Source organism: Primulina eburnea, chromosome 17 (genome assembly GCF_022965805.1).
Source record: "Primulina eburnea isolate SZY01 chromosome 17, ASM2296580v1, whole genome shotgun sequence".
Classification (NCBI taxonomy): Eukaryota; Viridiplantae; Streptophyta; class Magnoliopsida; order Lamiales; family Gesneriaceae; genus Primulina; species Primulina eburnea.
Genome location: NC_133117.1, coordinates 1,997,085 through 2,014,435, shown reverse-complemented (window position 1 = coordinate 2,014,435; position 17,351 = coordinate 1,997,085).

The window sequence follows — 17,351 nt, the reverse complement described above, 5'->3', positions numbered from 1 at the left end:
ATTACCGTAATCTGAAATGATTTGGGTATAATTACCGTAATTTAAGATTAATCTGGGATGATTTATTGATCAATTGACATGATTGAGGTTATACAAACTTGAATTAAGAAGCACGGACATCATTATATTATAAGCCAAGATGTTCAACCGAACATCTCAAGATGTTCGGCCGAACATCTCAGAAAGGCTTGGCGCACATGCGCGACCGGTAGCGGCGCATATGCGCGAAAATTACAGAAACTTTGGCGCATATGCGCGAGTAAAGACGCGCATATGCACGACATGCCCAGAACCTTCGGCGCATGTGCGCGGGTAGATGCGCGCATATGCGCGAGTGGTTTTGTGGCAAATTTTGGAGAAGCCACGTTCTTGTCATGCACGAGATGTATATATATATATATATATATATATACATACAAAGGCTAATCTCTTCAGAAGGAGGCAAGAGAAACGAGAAAGGTTTGAGGAGATAGCTTCAAGTTTTTCGACGTAAAGAATTTAGAATTTATGAGAAATCCGCCCGTCTGTTTTCAAATCCGACTTCAGTACTGAGTTCCTATCAACGTAGGCTACAACTGGACGTAAGTTTTGCTACGTTTGACATGTTTTGAAATTAGACTATTGTCAGAATTGAATAGGATTCATATTTGATGTTCTTGTCATGTTAGACATCATAGAATCGAAGTCAGATTGAGGAACGGACTGAATATGTAATTGTTATGATTTTTGGAATCAATTTGACTGAGAATTCATATCAGATATGTATTGTTATTGAGATTATGACTGATATCGATACTGATTAGGTATTCTGGTATTATATCTGTGATGTTTGGACTGACGGGGTTATCGAGACTGTATTGGTATACCGTCGAAACATCAGTTGATTGATATTGAACAGATTCGGTAGTGATTTTGATTATATCGTGATATTGTCGATATGGATTTAGATTGTATCTTGATTCGATATCGATCAGCGTATAATTCGATTTGATTATTGATCAGAACATGTATTGAATTGAGTTGTTATTGATATTATATCTGTTCGGTATTGTTATTACCAGATTGAGAATGGACCGAGATAGAGTCGGGACTTCTTCTTCTTCTTTTGAGTGAGAAGATAAAGGTATAAATTAATATTGAGTTGGGATTGCACAACTTGAGTGAGGTTTGACTCGAGTTTCCCTAAATCACATACTTTATTTTATTGCATTGTTATTTGCAATTGAATACGATTGATATTTTTGGTCTATGGATTTATAGACAATGTATGTCTTGAGTCATAAGCGGATATGCTTAGTCGTAGACATTTCATCTTGTGACAAAAGGGCCGGATAGTGAGGACTCGTCACTGGCCCATTGCACTTTGTCATAGGACAGGATATTGGTGATAGGACCACAGTCCATGACGGTTAGGTCAGGACACTGGATGTTTGGTCATATCGACGTGGATAGAACTGAAGTCTTTTCTATTACTGTTGGTCGATATAGGAATACCACATCTGGAAACCGGGATCCCTAGGCTAGGAATGAGTCTAGTCTAAAACGTGGAGTCACGAGTCTGAGTGACGATTATATTGATTTATATTTATTGATGTTGATTATGTTCCTGAATATGGTTCATGTTCCTTGCTGTTCCTGATATTGGTACATGTTTAGAATAGGAGTTATTCTTGATATTGAGTATGTTCCTGATATTGGTACATGCTTAGAATAGAATTTATTCTGGATATTGAATTATGTTCCGGATTAGGGTACATGTATAGAATATGATTATTCTTGTTATGGATTGATATCATGATTTTGATATATAATATGATTTTTGATATATGCTTTTATATTGTTTATATGATGGCATGTCTACATGATTTATACTGGGATATTTATATCTCACCGGAGTTATCCGGCTATTGTCTTGTTTGTATGTGTGCATGACAACAGGTGGGACATGATAAGGGTCAAGAAGAGAACGAGGCTGGACTAGATAGCGTGGAGATCCGGGCTTCAGAAGCAACTTAGGATTCAGCACGAACATGTAGTTGAACCTAGTTGGACTATGTAGATCATACAATAATTGTTAGATTATGTATAGTATGTAATTTGAATTTAATTACATTACGTTTCCGCTTTGCATTTAAAAAAAAAAAAATTTAGACCTGTTTATTATATTTGATTATTTATTCCTAAAGACGATTAAGGAATGAATTAACGTCCGGGTCCCCACAACAGGTGGTATCAGAGCTGTAGGTCCTTGAACTATAGGTTCCTTAGCACTGAGATAGAGAAGAGTGAGCGGGGTAGAATGAGTTTCTTTCCTTGCATGTGATTGCTAGCATGTGGCTTATTGTAATGTTGAATTACATGTGTATGCTAGCATGATATTATGTTTTACTGCCTGGATTTATATGGCATATGATTGAAGATAATGTTGAAATTACATTGTATATGTTAAGATTTCAGTATGTTTTACTGGATATTAAGCTACATGTTACCTAAATATCTGAGTTGATTTGGTAATATGTATTATTTGAAACTGGATCGGAACCAATTCTTGATCAGAGGTAAGCTGATCAGGATTGGGATTGAGACGGATTTGTCTCCTGTTATCATGTATGTGTGGCTAAATTTGAGCCCTTGATTCTATCATGGTGTAGTGACCCGCAAAAAGGTATGAAAATATTTATTTCGCAAAAAGGTATGAAAATATTTATTTGGTAATTATTATCGCACTGTTTTTAATATTCATCCATTATTATCAACTTCAAATGCAATTTCCCCCCTACTCCAACTTTTTCTCTCTACTACAGTTCTACGTGCGTAAATGATTATTAAAACATAGATGCAATTGTATAATTATTTGACACAATCATAAATTATTACACTAGCGTTTTATTATAATCGCATGTGCTTAGTTCACTAGTAAATATAATTATATCGAATATAACTATATATTTTTCTTGTCACTCTTTTATTTAGTGCCTATATATATATATTATATTATATTTAGTGCCTATATATATATATTGAAAGTGTTGATGTGACACTACACACGTCATTGTCACATTTGTCACGTATTGGTTCCACATAATGGGAAAATGACTAAAAAAAAATTTGAACTATAAAATTGAAATTTGACAACACGCATTATCAAAACAGACAAGCATCCATGTACAAAAAAATGCAATTTTTCATAGAGTGAGTCTCCTGTGAGACGGGTCAACTACTGATATTCAAAATAAAAAGTAATACTCTTAGCATAAAAAATAATATTTTTTCATAGATGACCTAAATAAGAGATCTGTCTCACAAAATATGACCCGTAATACCGTCTCACACAAATTTTTGCTTTTTTCATATATATATATATATATGTGTGTGTGTGTGTGTGTGTGAATGAATGTATATGGATGAACTTTTTGGTGATAATAATTCAGCCAATCCATTGCTTTCCGTGATGGTGTTGTTATATATATGTATATGTAGGGGTGAGCAATATTTCGGTTAAACCGAATTAACCGACCGAACTGAGCCAATTCGGAAATTCGGTTCGGTTAATTCGGAAATTCGGTTTTTAAGTTTAAAAAATATCGGTTATATCGGTTATATCGGTTCGGTTACGGTTTTCAAAATTTTGAAATCGGTTAACCGAATTAACCGATTTATTAAATAATATTATTTAATAAATTTTTATTATTTATCAATATATATATATATATATATATGTATATATATATATTTAAATTTTTAATTTTAATATTTAATTTGTTATTTCCTTTTCGGCTGTTCCCCTTTCACGATACAAATCACAATCAGATTCCCCCAATTCACAAATCATACTTCATCCGACCCTTGCGGCCGCCGCCTACCCTTGATTTGTCATTCTCCACTCTTCATGCGCCGCGGCGCCGCCCACCCATCTCTCAGCGCCGGTCATTCTCTATTCTTCAGTCTTCACTGGTAAGTTTTTAAATACTGGAAAATATTTTTTTTGGTGCTTCGTGAGTTTCACTGGTAAGTCTTCATTCTCTATTCATACTCTAGTTTCTAGCAAATAATTATTTGTTCGTGAGGATGTTTGACAAATTTTTAAATGATAATATACAAGTGCACTGTGCAAATTTCGGTTAATTCGGTTACCGACCGAATTAACCGATTTAAATTCGGTTCGGTTTTAATCGGTTATTATAATTAATTCGGTCGGTTCGGTTATTGATAAATAATTCGGTTCGGTTCGGTTATTGATAATTCTGTTCGGTCGGTAACCGAACCGACCGAATGCTCACCCCTATGTATATGATTGCGACTCTCCTCAACTTAGATGTTGATCCACACTTGGGAAACAATGTGCGACACACACACACACACACACACACACACACACACACACACACACACATATATATATATATATATATATATATATATATATATATATATATATATATATATATATATATTCATTGAATCTCGACTCCCAGTATATTTACTAATTGACCCTTCCAAGCAAAACAGCAACTAGTGTTTATAATCGTTCCAAGGTAGGGCCAAAATTGGGAGTTCGCCTCCAAATTTACTTTGATAGTTTAACCATACGGTAATTTAGAGAAAAATGCACCTGTCCATCATTTACTTAAAATTCAGTACCCATAAGTTTTTTTTTGGATTTTGATACCTGACACAAGATCAACTTAATATTTACTACATGTTTCAAGTATTTTTACCTTTTTACCCTTTTTAACTAATAAAAAATTATATAAATTCCTAATTTTGTTGGTCCTTCTATTTTCATTTTCCACTCATCATTCCCGAATATATTTGGATGACATGTACATTGAATTAAAATATTTTTGTATTTTAAAAAAAATTCACAATTAAGCATTGAACTTTTTGAAATACTTTGTTTTACTTGGAAATACTAAATTTGAATTTTAAAATACTTGATTTAGTAAATGACATGCTCGGAATTGGTATTAAAATACTGGATATTCGAAAATGTAACGCAACTTCACCAAGTGCTCGTATTTCCATCCAAGATCAATTTGGATGACATGTACATTTCATTTAATTATTTTTTTTATTTTTAAAAACACAAATGTGCAACTAAGCATTGAACTTTTTCAAGTACTTAGTTTTACTTGCAAAATACCTAATTTCAGTTTTAAAATACTTGATTTGATAAATGAGATACTCCGAATAGGTATTAAAATACTGGATATTCGAATATGCAATTCAAGTTCACCAAGTGCTCGTATTTCCATCCAAGATCCATTTGGATGACATGTTCATTTTATTTAATTATTTTTTTATTTTTAAAAAAAATTCGCAATTAAGCATTGAACTTTTTCAAGTACTTAATTTTATTTGCGAAATATCTAATTTCAGTTTTAAAATACTTGATTTGGTGATTGAGATACTCATAAAAGTTAATAAAATACTAGATATTCTAGTAGGCAATGTAAGTTCACCAAATGCTCGTATTTCCATCCAAGATGTATTTGGATGACATGTACATTACCTTTAAATAATTTTTTATTTTTAAAAGAAAAACAAATCCACAACTAAGCATTGAACTTTTTGAAGTACTTATTTTTACTTGCGAAATACATAATTTCAATTTTAAAATACTTGATTTGGTAAATGAAATACTCAGAATGAATATTAAAATACTGAATATTCGAATATGCAACGTAAGTTCACAAAATGCTCACATTTCCATTCAAGATGCATTTGGATGACATGTTCATTTCATTATTTTTTATTGTAAAAAAAAAAACAAATTCGTAACTAAGCATTGAATTTTTTCAAATACTTACTTTTACTTGCGAAATACCTAATTTCAATTTTAAAATACTTGATTTGATAAATGAGATAGTCATAATGAGTATTAAAATACTGGATATTCGAATATGCAACGTAAGTTCACCAAGTGTTGGTCTTTCCTTTAAAGATGCATTTGGACGACATATCTTTCTCATGTGATATCTATTTTGTAAAAAACAAAAAACAAATTTGTAACTAAGAATTGAATTTTTTCAAATATTTATTTTTACTTGAGAAATACCTAATTTCAATTTTAAAATACTTGATTTGATAAATGAGATAATCATAATAGGTATTAAAATACTGGATTTTCAAATATGCAACGTAAGTTTACCAAATATTGGTCTTTTCTTGAAAGATGCATTTGGACGACATATCCTTCTCATGTGATATCTATTTTGTAAAAAAAATATCAGATTCTCAACTAAGCATGAAACTTTTAAAGTACTTAGTTTACTTGATAAGTACTTAATTTCAGTTTCAAAATACTTGATTTCATAAATGAGATGCTCAGAATAGGTAATAAAATACTGGATATTTCTAATATGCATCATAGTGCAATTTCAATGCAATTGAAATTTTAACAAATACATTGTTCATCACTCCTCATGAAATAAAAATAACAATTTATTTCGGTATACAAAGAAAGAACTTACTTTTACTCCGAGACAAGTATGCTACTATATTTTTATTAAAAGTAAGTGCTTATTTTGATCTACAAACAACTTACTCTTACTCCACGATCAATAATAAACTGTGTTCATTTCTTTAAATGACATGAATAAGTATTCTAATAAATCTTAGTTGGAAAAACCAACCATGACTGAATTTAAGTTGCATATTCAAATATCAGTATTATATAACATATTATGAGTATCATATTTAGCAAATCAAGTATTTTAAAATTAAAATTAGGTATTTCGCAAGTAAATGTAAGTATTTCAAAATGTTCAATGCTTAGCGATCGAGCAAAACTTTCATTGTAAAATTCTCAGTAAAAAATAATAATATTAAAGCTCGAAATAATCGCAAGTGCACGATATCAAGTAATAATATAGTGTACAAGAGTATGAATATCGTTCCTTTAAGGACTGTATTTCTCAATTATTATTCTCAGTTATTCAATTTTTAGCAGTGATACTTCAGATGATTGTTTACTACTATAATTATTAAAAAAAACTCAATGAAATGGTTCAAGGATTAAATGATGAAATAAATAAGCTAGAATGATTGATTAAAGTTCAATGATAAATGAATTTGTTGAGAATCTCGGTTCACTTACCTCTTGCTAATCTACTTAATTCGTTCGACAATGATCTATTCTTTCGAAGAGATTTCCTATCCAATTGAACATGCACTCTCAAGCTATGTCAAACTAATTCAACTCAATGAAGTAATTAAATCTCTTTAATTATTTATCAAGGGTGAATTGCATGTCATTTTATTTCGACCTACTGGACTATGACTATCGACGGGTATCCGACTTCATATTTCTATGTAAATTATAAATCCACGAATTATGCTACTCGTTCCTATCAGAGGCTATTCTCTCGAAGAACATTGTCCGGAAATCTTCAAATATTCGCTTCAAACCTATTTTTCTCTTTCAAAGCTTTGTAGATGCTGAAAAGTCCTTGAACATGTCATCCAAATGCATCTTAGAAGGAAATCCGAGCACTTGGTGAACTTACTTTGCATATTCGAATATCCAGTATTTTAATACTCATTATGAGTATCTCATTTACTAAATCAAGTATTTTAAAACTGAAATTACGTATTTCGTAAGTAAAACTAAATACTTGAAAATGTTCAATGCTTAGTTGCAAATTTGTTTTTTTTTTACAATAAAAAAACAATTAACTTAAATGAACATGTTATCCAAATGTAGCTTGGATGGAAATGCGAGCATTTGGTGAACTTACGTTGCATATTCGAATATTCAGTATTTTAATATGCATTCTGAGTATCTCATTTACCAAATCAAGTATTTTAAAATTGAAATTAGATATTTCGTAAATAAAAGTAAGTACTTCAAAATGTTCTATACTTAGTTGCGTTTTTCTTAAATAAAGAAAATAATTAAATGAAATGAACATGTCATCCAAATGCATCTTGGATGGAAATGCGAGCACTTGGTGAACTTACGTTGCATATTCGAATATCCAGTATTTTAATACCTATTCTGAGTATCTCATTTGCCAAATCAAGTATTTTAAAATTGAAATTAGGTATTTCGCAAGTAAAACTAAGTACTTGAAAAAGTTCAAAGCTTAGTTACAAATTTGTTTTTTTAAAAATAAAAAAATAATTAAATGAAACGAACATATCATCCAAATGCATCTTGGATGAAAATGCGAGCATTTGGTGAACTTACATCGCATATTTTAATATCCAGTATTTTAATACTCATTCTGAGTATTTCATTTACCAAATCAAGTATTTTAAAATTGAAATTAAGTATTTCGCAAGTAAAACTAAGTACTTGAAAATAATTCAATGCTTAGTTGTGAATTTGTTTTTTTTTTTTAAAATAACAAAATATTTAAATGAAATGTACATGTCATCCAAATGCATCTTGAATGGAAATGCGATCACTTTGTGAACTTACATTGCCTACTAAAATATCCAGTATTTTATTAACTTTTATGGGTATCTCAATTATCTAATCAAGTATTTTAAAATTGAAATTAGGTATTTCGCAAATAAAAGTAAATACTTCTAAATGTTCAATGCTTAGTTGCGATTTTTTTTTTGTTTTTTAAATAAAGAAAATAATTAAATGAAATGAACATGTCATCCAAATGCATATTGGATGGAAATGCGAGCATTTGGTGAACTTACGTTGCATATTCGAATATCTAGTATTTGAATACACATTCTGAGTATCTCATTTACCAAATCAAGTATTTTAAAACTGAAATTACGTATTTCGCAAGTAAAACTAAGTACTTGAAAAACTTTAATGCTTAGTTGCAATCTGTTTTTTAACAATAAAAAAATAATTAAATGAAATGAACGTGTCATCCAAATGCATCTTGGATGGAAATGAGAGCATTTGGTTAACTTGCGTTGCATATTCGAATATCCAGTATTTTAATACACATTCTGAGTATTTCATTTATTAAATCAAGTATTTTAAAATTGAAATTAAGTATTTCGTAAGTAAAACTAAGTATTTCAAAAAGTTCAATCTTTAGTTGCGAATTTATTTTTTTTAAAATTAAAATAAAAAAGTAAGTACTTCAAAAACATTCAAGGCTTAGTGATCGAGCAAAACTTTCATTGTAAAATTCTTAATAAAATTAATAATATTCAAGCTCGAAATAATCGCAAGTGCACGATGTCAAGTAATAATATAGTGTACAAGAGTACATGTATCATTCCTCTAAGGACTGTATTTCTCAATTATTATTCTCAGTTATTCAATTTTAGCAGCGATACTTCAGATGATTGTTTACTACTATAATTATTAAATAAAAACTCAATGAAATGGTTCAAGGATTAAATGATAAAATAAATAAGCTAGAATGATTGATTAAAGTTTAATGAGAAATGAATTTGTTGAGAATATCGGTTCACCTACCCCTTACTAATCTACTTAATTCATTTGACAATGATACATGTTTTCGACGAGATTTCCTATCCAATTGAACATGTCCTCTCAAGCTATGTCAAATTAATTAATCTCAGTGAAGTAATTAAATCTCTTTAATTATTTATCAAGGGTGAATTGCATGTCGTTTTATTTCGACCTACTAGACTATAACTATCGACGGGTATCCGACTCCATATTTCTTTGTAAATTGTAAATCCACGGATTATGCTACTCGTTCCTATCACAGACTATTCTCTTGAAGAATATTGTCTGAAAATCTTCAAATCTTCGCTCCAAGTATTTTTTTCCTCTTTCAAAGCTTTGTAGCTGCTGAAAAGTCCTTGAACATGTCATCCAAATGCATCTTAGAAGGAAACCCGAGCACTAGGTGAACTTACGTTGCATATTCAAATATCCAGTATTTTGATACTCATTATGAGTATCTCATTTACCAAATCAAGTATTTTAAAACTGAAATTAGGTATTTCGCAAGTAAAACTAAGTACTTGAAAAAGTTCAATACTTAGTTGCAAATTTATTTTTTTAACAATAAAAAAACAATTTAATGAAATGAACATGTCATCCAAATGTATCTTGGATAGAAATGCGAGCACTTGGTGAACTTACGTTGCATATTCGAATATCCAGTATTTTAATACTCATTTTGAGTATTTCATTTACCAAATCAAGTATTTTAAAATTGAAATTAGGTATTTCGCAAGTAAAACTAAGTATTTGAAAAAATTCAATGCTTAGTTACAATTTGTTTTTTTAAATAAAGAAAATGATTAAATGAAATGAACATGTCATCCAAATGCATTTTGGATAGAATTACGAGCACTTGGTGAACTTACATTGCATATTCGAATATCTAGTATTTTAATACCTATTCTGAGTATCTCATTTACCAAATCAAGTATTTTAAAATTGAAATTAGGTATTTCGTAAGTACAACTAAGTACTTGAAAAAGTTCAATGCTTAGTTACAAATTTGTTTTTTAACAATAAAAAATAATTAAATGAAATGAACATGTCATCCAATGTATCTTGGATGGAAATGTGAGCATTTGGTGAACTTACGTTTCATATTTTAATATCCAGCATTTTAATACTCATTCTGAGTATTTTATTTACCAAATCAAGTATTTTAAAATTGAAATTAGGTATTTCGCAAATATAACTAAGTACTTCAACTAGTTCAATGCTTAGTTGCAAATTTATTTATTTTTTTAAATAAAAAATTTAAATGAAATGTAAATGTCATCCAAATGAATCTTACATTGCCTACTAAAATATCTTGTATTTTATTAACTTTTATGAGTATCTCAATTACCAAATCAAGTATTTTAAAATTGAAATTATGTATTTCACAAATAAAAGTAAATACTTCAAAATGTTCAATGCTTAGTTGCGAATTTGTTTTTTTTATAAAAAAATAATTAAATGAAATGAACATGTCATCCAAATGTATATTGGGTGAAAATGCGAGCAGTTGGTGAACTTACGTTGCATATTCGAATATCTAGTATTTTAATACACATTCTGAGTATCTCATTTACCAAATCAATTATTTTAAAATTGAAATTAGGTATTTCGTAAGTAAAACTAAGTACTTGAAAAAGTTCAATGTTTAGTTACAAATTTGTTTTTTTTAACAATTTGAAGTATTCAAATAGCCAAATCAAATATTTGGAACCCCAAAATAGGTATTTTATCGGCCAAAATAATTATTTTTTCTAATTTCATGATGAGTGATAAACTGTGTTTTTTTTTTTAAAATTTTATGACATGATCTATATGCATTTTCAATGAAAAGACCTGCGATTACTCAATTTATGGCGATTGCCTAAATATCCAGTATTTTATTACATATTTAGAGTATTCAAACAACCAAATCAAGCATATGGAACTCCAAAATAGGTACTTTGTAGGTCAAAATAAATACTTAATCTTATTTAATGATGAGTGATGAACTATGTTTTTTTAAAAAATAAAATGACATGAATAAGTCATTCTAATGCATTTTTCATGAAAAGACCCACAATGACTGAATTTGTGGTGATTAATCGAAAATATAGTATTTTTTTACACATTTAGAGTATTCAAAGAGCGAAATCAAGTATCTGAAACATCATAATAGATATTTTGTATGTCAATAAAATAATATATTTATTTAAATAATATAGAGGAAAAATTAAAAAAATATAGTATTTTATTATACATTTGAAGTATTAAATAGCGAAATCAAGTATCTGAAACACCATAATAGGTATTTTGTATCTCAAAATAAGTATTTACTCTTATTTCATGATAATTTAGAAATAATATTTTTTAAATTATATTTAGATGGAGAAGACAAATGTAATTTTGTGAATAATATAATATATTTATTTAAATAATAGAGGACAAAAATGTAAATTTAAGTTTGTAGGTACCTAAAACTAAAATAATGGCATTGTCAGGTACTATTTTTTAAAAAAAGATGACTAGGTACTGAATCTTAAGTTAAACTTTCACAGATGGATTTTTCACAAATTTACCCTTAACCATATGATAAATAATGGATATACAAATACACAAGTTACTTCTATTACTACAACATTTCGAATTCAGCGTGGGATATAGTTGCAATTTTGGTGATATAATTTGTCAAAAATTCATTTATAGTCTTGGAAAATTTCAATTTTCAGTTTTAGACCTCGCTAATATGTTGACGTGACATAGAAAAAATTAAAAATGAAAACAGAAAATCTACTTGTTGAAAATATTTAGGACTAAAAAATGGAAGGAAAAAAACAATTTACACGACCAAAATTATTGTTAAAAATCGTAGTTCTTGAAAGAGAAATAAAGTACTGCAAACTTTTAAAAGATATAAAAATCCGAATAAAAAGATCTGGAGTGAATTTTTCGAAAATAAAATTTCATGAAAACATGAAAAGTCGTGTTGGCCTTGATGAAAATTTTGTCTTGATCGGTCTGGCATACAACGCACATAAGTCATGACGCTCGTACGCTTATACACAAGTCAAGACTTTTTCGATGCAAATCAGGTCCTTGATTTGCACCCCCTGCATAGGAACACGCGAAAAAGAATCTCTTGACCAATCATTCATATATCTTCACAAAGTATAACTCAATATAAGTTCACTCATACTAATATTAACATTCTTCATTTCACACTGACCATCCACTTGAAAAGCTCGTAAGCTACTTATCCAATTTTCATTCAAAATGGAGAAAAAAAAAACCTAAGAGTCCAAAGTATAAAACTCCATCACTTATAACTTCTCCTATAATAACTCCAAATAGAAATCGCGAAATCATTCCTCTCAAATGTAAATTGGTGCATACATTATGAAGTTAAAATCCCGTATTCGCTAATAAAATATTTATACAAACATTAATTACGTTAATCTTTATGCACAATAGAGACCAATAATCTCATCATTATCACCATTTTCATCAGTTAATCACTTACTTCCACAATCTTGTCTACTCATTTAACACATCTGGACATTTTTCTAACAGTGACATATCAATTACCCTGTACTGGAATATTTTTGTCTGAACTTGACCAGATGATCAGATTAGTCTTCAAATGTAAATTTTATTAATTATGATTTTTTGGAGTTTTAATTACACACACACAGACATATATATATATATATATATATATATATATATATATATATATATATATATATATATATATATATAATTTTGATATCCTGCACACCTACCGTGCACATCTTTGTGAGCACCGATGAGGTGTCATTCACCCATTGGATGCACAATTTTTCTATATTTCATCACATCCAATGGGTGAGTGACACTTCATCGGTGCTCACAAAGGTGTGCACGATAGGTGTGCAGGATATCAAAACTATATATATATATATATATATATATATATATATATATATGTATGTATGTATGTATGTATGTATATATACACATAACAAGAATTTGTTTATATGGTTTACAAGCTACTATTGTATATTCGAAGTTTACCCAGTATATACCTGAATGATTGTGGTTTATAGGTTTCTCGTCATATAAAAAAAAAACAAATAGATTAAGGAAAATTTGAAACACTGTCCAATGAAAAATAAAATAAATAATAATAATCTTATAGAATTTGACTGGATAATTGCTGTTACAGGAATTTCCAACAATTAACGGTTAGAAATCAAAGCTTCAATGACAAATCAAGATGGTTAGGCTCTTCACAAGCTCTTTGATCAGGTTTGAAGTATCCATTAACAATCAAGTTATCATCATATTTCACATCACTTCTCACTGATCTATGATCTGTAGGGCCATGAAGATCAAACCCAATAACCCGACGCAAACTAGTACTCGAACTTGACCCGAATCCCGGGTTCGAACCCGAGCCCGATTCACGCCTCGCCGAGCTTGATTCTCTGATCTTCTTGGCTAGGGTTCTGTCCAGTTTATGAGCATTTTGATGACCTCCTAGAGCTTGTGAGCTGTAAAACTTGCGTCTGCAGTAGTTGCATGAGAAAACCCGCGGTCCGGTTGGGCTTAAAGGTGGCGATACCGGCTGCGATTTCGGAGAAGAAGGATCAAGCACTAGATCGAGGTTGAGCGCCTCGATTTTTCTTGATGATAAGCTCAGAGTAAGAGATGTTTTGGGTTCATAATCCATGATTTTGTGTGATCAAACAGATGATTGGTAGAAGATGAAATGTGTGGATTAGTGCTTGTTTTGTGGAGGAAAAGATGAGTGAAGCAGAAGCATTAGTTAACAAGTAATTATCTGCATGGAACCGAGGAGGTATACAGGTTTCTAGACCGATGTGCTCTATATTTATATATACAGAGCATATCGCAGTAGAAAATTGATCATTATATTTTTCTTGTTTGAGATAAAATCGTTTTTGTTATTTGAGAATTTTGGTTTTTTATATAGTAACTATTTTTATTTATTATTATTATTATTACAATTTTGATATTTTTTAACATGGTGTTGAAGTGATCATATTGATTTGATATCTATTTGTGCTTGTAAAGTAACGTCAATAATTTCAATAAAAAATGATTTGAATTATCAAAACTTGAAATTTTTTTGATTAATATTTAAATTTAATAACACATATGAAAACATACATTATAAAAGTGTAACACTTCCGAATAAATTTAGACATAGATATTATAAAAATGTACTTTATTATTTTAATGGGCATTTGTCGTATATGTTTGTCAGGATTTCTGTTTAATATAAATTGTAAAACATTGTGTATATCAGATATAAATATTGTACATATGTTGTAACATTTAATGACAACACATGGCATAATAATATATCACATGAATAAATAAATTAAACAAAAATGGCTCATAGATTATTATAAACGAATATAAATACTTGCACGATGCCTCGAAGTAAGATAACTACTAAAAAACAACTTGGGTTCAGAAAAACCACAACTAGTTATTCTATGAAAACTCTCTTACTTAACATGTTAAAAAATAAAATTGTATCCTAAAACAAATAATCAGATTAAAATTAATGTCTTCAAGGTACGCAAATAGTATGCCGAAAACTGGATTAACAAAAACACGATCTTCAATCAACACTTTCACAAGTATTGTCTTTATTTTTCTCCAACAATCATGACAATACGTTGTAGTAGCAAAACGATCTTCAAACGGCTACGCTTTGAGATGCCTTAATCTTTCTCTATGATAAAATTTATCGTCATACAAAAGTCTTTTTATGTTCTCCTATTTTATATACTTATTTTCTCTTCGAGTTTATCTTAAAAAAATCCTGCAAAATAAGGAAACAAAAATCTTATTAGAAATAAACTTTATAATCTAAGCATAATTATTTAAGATCTAGAAAAGACAAAACCCTTTAATTAATTATTTCACACAATTATTTTATTAATAAAAATAAAATAATTTTACAGAATAAAGTATATCACAAAAATCAAAAAAATATTTTTCCTTTCAATGTTAATTAATTGAAAATCAATCGTTTCTTTAATATATAATTTGGGGCGACAATAAACTTTCAACATCGAAATATTAAATTCGTATGTCACATATTATTAGCCACACACCACAAACTATATATGTGTACTATGAATTATTATTAGTAAATAAATTATTGTTGTGATTTACTGTTATTTAAATTATTGATTTACTCGTAAGATGGAAAATTTTCATTATTAATAAAATCACATTAATCAAGCAAGTTCAAATGGATATTGGTTTATGAAGAATAATATATAAATTTTAACTTTTCTACATAATTGAAATTGAAAATAAGTAAATGTCACAGTTGAATAGATGGATTTGATTGGGAGAAAACATTTATAATAAAATCTGATAATGGTAATTAAATTACTTAATTTTTTTCGTTTATCTGACAAAATTCACATGCATAATCCATTATCAAACTCTCTTTACCCTCAGTTCAATATTATATAATATTTATTTAAATTTATAAACTCGTGCATTAATTAACTTAGGCTAATTATATTACTAATTATTTAAAATTGAACTTATACTAAAAATAATGCGTGTGCCAGAAGGAGGTTTGGTGTAACGCGAACATCTCGAGGTTTTTAATAAGTGTAACCCAAGTAAGAAAAAATTACATTTCAGTATTATAAGTTGGTTTGTTTTATGTCTAATTAGTTCGTTAACTTATCAAAGTTTTATTTTCGTCTATTAACTTAGATTTTTTTTCTTGGCTATTTTTTTAAAAATGACATCCTGAGAAAAAAAATTTGTCGTTTCTATTTTTTTTTGTTTAGGTAGATTTTATTATTGTGTACAATATGTTTATTCTTGTCACAAAAGACATAAAAGAGAACATCGATGTTAAATAAGTAATATTTGGTGGACTTAATGATTTAGAGCAAAAAATACAAATTACTGGATAGAAACCAAATTTTAACAAGTTAAATTCAAAATAAATCATGAAGATGAATTTTGTAACTTTTCATACCATGTCTCGGAAATAAAGATCCCATAAAATACATATATATTATATACGATAATTTTAAAAAGTAGAGATAAAGATGAGCATGGGTAATATATATAGTCACTCATATCATAAGATCAAACGCTTATTATTTTATCAAAATCTATAGATGGTGATAATTGCGAAACTCTAATATTTTAAAATGTACAGTAGCTTCAGCATTACGTTTCGATTTCTCTATCAAACATAAGCAATTATTGTACCTAACAATATATCTCTCAATAATTACACTCTCTCATTAAATGAGAATCGAATATATGACCTGACTCTGATATCAATTATAAATTCGAGATATTACTACTATACTAAAAATGATATATGTTGGTAACAATGCAACTTTAATTTTTTAAATCGTAAGTTTCCTGAATTTAATTCTATGAACAATGGACATGAAAATTGAAAATAATTCAAGTCCAATCACATTTTAAAAGTAGGGGTGGAGTTCTTTTACTGGTTTCCAATTAAAGTAGTCGATGGCGATTAAAGATAAGCCTCCTTGACTACATCAATTACGTGAAGTAATAATTCAGTCCTCTTTGCTGAAAAGAAAGAAACAACATCGATTAGATTAATTAAATGATCCCATGAAAATTAAGTACTTATATTAATCAATACTTAATTTTCTTCTTAATGAATCTTCTTTTAAACTTCTTGTTTCTCCAACGAGCTAGTAACCCGTGCCATAAACAAGAGGTTAGAAAAAATATTGAATTTTCAATATATCAAAACTATCATATCGAAAAATATCGAATTTATCAAAAATTACGATATAGTATTGTATTGTATGGATACCAAAATTTTTGATACGATAATGATATAAATTTAAATTTTTTTGATACACACCGAAATAGTGAAATACCAATATATATATATATATATATATATATATATATATATATATATATATATATATATATA